Genomic DNA, 4,836 nt, shown 5'->3' on the forward strand with positions numbered 1-4,836 from the left:
AGACGCTGCAAAGACGTTCCCCTCAAGAGAAACTCGGTTTCTAACTTCCCTTAGGGAAAAATAGGAGACCCAGAACTTTCCAGAAAATCAAGTGTGGGAGGAAGCCACTCGCCTCTGGCACTTCCTCAACCTGCCTTCCCGCAGGTGCTCAGGGATGTCCCCGCGCCAGCCCCGTCCACCCAGGATGGCTGCAGGGCTCAGGCAGTCAGCACCTGGGCAGTTGGCAAAGCAACCCCAGGGTGAAAACGCCATCCCAGGCTCCACTTCTCGGAGCCCCTCAGCAAGAAAAACAGAGGCGGGACAGAACCGAGGGCTGATTCGAGCCTGGGGAGCCACAGACCCGCACAGCTCAATCATCAGACATGCTCTTTTGTGGACAGAGCCCAGCCCAGGGAGAGGCCAGCACAGAGACCCTCGTGCCGGCTCCACCAGCCAGCGTCCTCCAGGGCTGCAAGTTTGTGGTCACAGCTTCAAAATTTGGTTCCAGAATCTTCCGGAATCAAAGACACACCAAACTGTAAAGCTGTCAGGACAGCAGGGCCCAGGAGCAGGCTCCGGGGAGGACGAGGTAGAAATCCCACACACAGCATACACGTGTGCATGCTTACTCCACACATGCCACCCCTTCACCCAATACTATACACGCGAACGCATCTATGCACTCCATACACATCCTCAAATACACTCACCAAATATGATGCGTGTACACACTCCACACACACCCTCAAATACATACAACACACATGAACATGCTCACTGCACCCACATCTGCTAAATACACTCACCACACACGCACAAACGTGACACACCTGCATACTCATTCCAGACATCACACCCCTCACCAAGTAGACAGGTTCACACACCCCCAAGTCCAGAACCTGCAGACTCCACAAGGCTTTGGTTTCCCCCACTGTTTCTCTCATCACATGAGATCCACACAAAGGTGTCATTTACTGACATCTAACACCCGGGGAGGCCCTTAGATAGAACTGCAGTCACAAGTCGGCTTCATTCAGGCATTCATCACCAGCCTCCTGAAGCCAACTCCTGTCCCCACGGGGAGCGGGGGCCGAGGCGGGAGACGTCACTGGGCTTAAGGATCCCCAGGCTGGCAACCCAGCGAAATCAGGAGGGCTCGGCCATGGCCCTGGAGGGAGATGGGTACTGGGCTCAGGTATGCGGAACATGAGTCCTCATTTCCGTACAGGGTCACCTACGACAGCGTCAGGTGAAAGCCAGTGCTCTGGCATTCCTGGGATAGACAGTCCTGGAATTACAATGGAAAATTTTTACTCTTCCCCTCTGAACACATGAGGTCCATGGTCCCCTCACATCTAACACTGGGAATCCGAATCGGTGACTCCTTGTCCACCTGAGGATCACCCAAGAGGATCCACACACCTGCTACAACAGCAGCACCGCACCTGGTCCGCAGGGCAGCAAAGCAAATCCCACCTTGATGAATAAAACTGGATTACCCCGACACTGGCAGCCTGCAGTGTGTATATCGTCAAGCCCCCACATCTGCGCCACCTGCAAGAGGAACACAAGCCCTTAGTCCCGGGCTCTCAGGACAGCCTGTGAGGTGGATGTTGGCACTCTCCTCATCTCCCAGTGGACAGGAGAGAAGGCCAGGGTCAGGGCTGGTGTATCAGGAGGGTCGGGGTTCAAACCCCATCTGCCTCACAAAGCAGCCCTTACCGTTCAAGTGACTTCTATCAGCCTCAAAATGTACCACAGTTACCAGCTATTCTGACTGTTGTTTCTTGGGACGTCATAAGCAAACATTTTGTTAGAAAGATTTTGCCAAATCTGCTTTCAAAATCCTATGTTATGAAATGACTAATGAAAATTTGAGCTCTGAAATAAAGCACATAGTTAAATGAATCCCAAAATGACTATCGTGAAGGAAGCTTTAACTTGGAGTGAAAAATATCCTCTAAATGACATCAGCCAGAATTATCTTCAATCATTACTGATCTCAAATGCTTCACGAATTATACATCATCTCAGATATGAACTTAAAACCATTAGCTGAATGCACATTTCAGCACAACCAAAGTTCTGCTATAATAAGCAGCACAGGCGTGTCTGGAGAAGATTGTAATTGGGACCACAAACGATGCGCACGATCGTGGTAAGAGGTTTCATGCTGGCTGTTCTCCAAGGAGCGACACAGAGAAACACCACTAACCTCAAAGACACCTGCTGCTTTGTAATGAGATGAGAGACGATGTGGACGGACTACTGTAAATATTTGAAAAGGAGAAACAATGCAAGGAAAGAATCGTATCCGTTTCCCTTTACATTCTTAGAAAAAACCGATTTTTCTTCTGGGATGATTTAAAAAGAAAATGACATTCCTGGATTTTTTTTTTTTTTTTTTTTTACTTTTCTTTCTGAGACAGGGTCTTGGCTCTGTCGCCAAGACTGGAGGACAGTGGAGCAATCGCAGCTCACTGCAGCCTTAAGTGATCTTCCCACCTCAGCCTCCAGAGTAGCAGGGACCACAGGCACGTACCAGGACACTCAGCTCACTTTTCTGTTATAAAGGTGGGGTCTTGCTATGTTGTCCAGGCTGGTCTTGAACCCCTTGGCCTCAAGTGATCCTCCTGCCTTGACCTCCCAAAGATTTAGCCTAAGCGACCGTGTCTTATCGGAAAATAGACATTAGAGCAAATGCATTTCTATAAGATTTTCTACCTCTTTTCACTGGGGAAAAAGGTAACTTGCCTCCAAGGGTTGGAGACAAAGCCGTTACTGCAGACACACCCATTTAAATGCCCGGCAAAAACACATTAAATGAACACACAGATAAGCGAGGTTCTCCTGTTATCCACGAAATATTCAGAAACAAATCCAGCAAGCAATCTCTTTGCAATCAAAAGACCAATTCCGAGGTGCAGATTAAAAATCAAGATACAACTGAACCCTTAATACACCAAGAACCAAGTTCCACGGAAGTGTAATCACATCACCACCTCCCAGCTGAAGGAAGCAGCACTGGCCACTGACCAGCTGTTCACTCGTGGGTCAGTGAACGAAAGGCAATGCTGTCCAGGACAACGATGAGATGTTAACCTGAAAAGGGCAAAATCGCAGAGGCTGGAGGGACCTTCCAGGTAACCCGACCCCCTCAGTGGACAGAGGACCCCCGTGGGGTCACAGAGCCCAGAGCTCCAGTGTGTTCGGGGCAAGCACTCAACTGCAACCCTGATGATGTCCGAATGCCTTCTGCTCTTCTCTGTCTCTGCCTCACTAACAGGGAATCTGTGAATGCTAAGGAAATGTAACGCATTTCACAACACGTTTACATTTTTAGCAAATTAAAGATAAACAGTGAGAAACTTTGGGAATTAACCAAAATACAGTTCACTGAATGCCCAAACGCAAAGCTAGTCTCCAAGAGGTGAAAACTCTGTGTGGTGGTTAATGCCTGTAAATCCCAGCAGTTGGGGAGGCTGAGGCAGGAAAATCATTTGAGCCTGGAAGGTTGGTGTTGCAGTGAGCTGTCATTGCACTACTGCACCAAGCCTGAGAAACAGAGTGAGACTAGCAAAAACAAACAAACAAAAATTAAACAAGTTCAAACGAATTCGCCCATACCCTTTAAATTTTCATTTGGGTACATGCGGTGATCTAGTTCCTTTTTCCCTTGCAATACATGAATAATCTAATAATTAAATATAATCTAATCTTTAAATAGGAAAATTTAATTATTTTCCCATTTCATTATTCCCTATCTCAGGGAAAAGTTAAAATTATTCCCTATTTCAGGGAAAAAGCTAAAAATCATTTTCAACCTTCCTTCCACAAAACAGTATACTCAGTCATCTCCATCTGCTTCATAATGTGGAATTCAGCTTCACGTGTCTACAGTACAGTTTATGTTAAATAGCGTTTATGTAGACAGGCAAGAGAAAGAAACACTTGGTGTATGTAGAAGCAGCAGAAGACAGGTTTTAACAGAAAAGGGAGAAGATACCACCGTGTGAATCATCCAGAAATTCTGTCCTCATCTTGTCCACACACACAGAAAACACCAAGCACGTGCCTAGTGTCCAACAGGAGCACTGAAAAGACAGGGATCCCTCCAACTGTTTAATGACCAGCCCCACTTGTCACCGCCACATAACAAAATCCGCACGGCAACTTCAGCACGTTTCATTCACGATTCCACGGAAATCAGGCTGAAGAACTTAGAGATGTTTTGCCCACACTTAAACATCCAAGTGTGGGAATCCTAGAAATAAAACACATTATGGGTTCGCTTCATTTTTCCAAATTTTTATTTGGACAAACGTATAAAGTTCTTGTCAGTTACATCCTTAAGTTTTTCAATAATTTTTAAATGCAAAGGTTGGGCAAGACTTGTAAAGAGGTACACACATACGGCCCGGCGCGTTGGCTCATGCCTATAATCCCAGCACTTTGGGAGGCCGAGGCGGGCGGATCAAGAGGTCAGGAGATCGAGACCATCCTAGCTAACATGGTGAAACCCCGTCTCTACTAAAAATACGAACAATTAGCCAAGCGTAGTGGTGAGCACCTGTACTCTCAGCTACTCGGGAGGCTGAGGCAGGAGAATGGCATCAACCCAGGAGGCGGAGCTTGCAGTGAGCTGAGATTGCACCACCATACTCCAGCCTAGGTGACAGAGTGAAACTGTCTCAAAAAAAAAAAAAAAAAAAAAAGGAGGTACACACGTACATGCCATGTTCTTCTCCCAAAGAGACGGGCACTTTTTTAAGATTCCAGATGTAAATGTGGTTGTCACCCTGCTTTTGAGAGGATGGGCTGTGTTTTAAGCATGAACACACTTTCCGCCATGCACCA

General features: G+C 47.1%; 1 long non-coding RNA gene across 1 annotated transcript; it reads right to left on the reverse strand.

The window, feature by feature from the left end:
• Positions 1-2,368: 2,368 nt before the first annotated feature.
• On the reverse strand, positions 2,369-4,523 carry LOC117090529. Its single transcript, XR_004440043.1, has 2 exons — positions 4,126-4,523; positions 2,369-3,552 (listed from the first exon to the last, which is right to left on the reverse strand). It is a non-coding gene; the product is annotated as an uncharacterized LOC117090529 (long non-coding RNA).
• Positions 4,524-4,836: the final 313 nt, after the last annotated feature.

The sequence above is a fragment of the Trachypithecus francoisi genome, unplaced genomic scaffold (assembly GCF_009764315.1).
Source record: "Trachypithecus francoisi isolate TF-2019V2 unplaced genomic scaffold, Tfra_2.0 Contig01029, whole genome shotgun sequence".
In the NCBI taxonomy this organism is placed as follows: Eukaryota; Metazoa; Chordata; class Mammalia; order Primates; family Cercopithecidae; genus Trachypithecus; species Trachypithecus francoisi.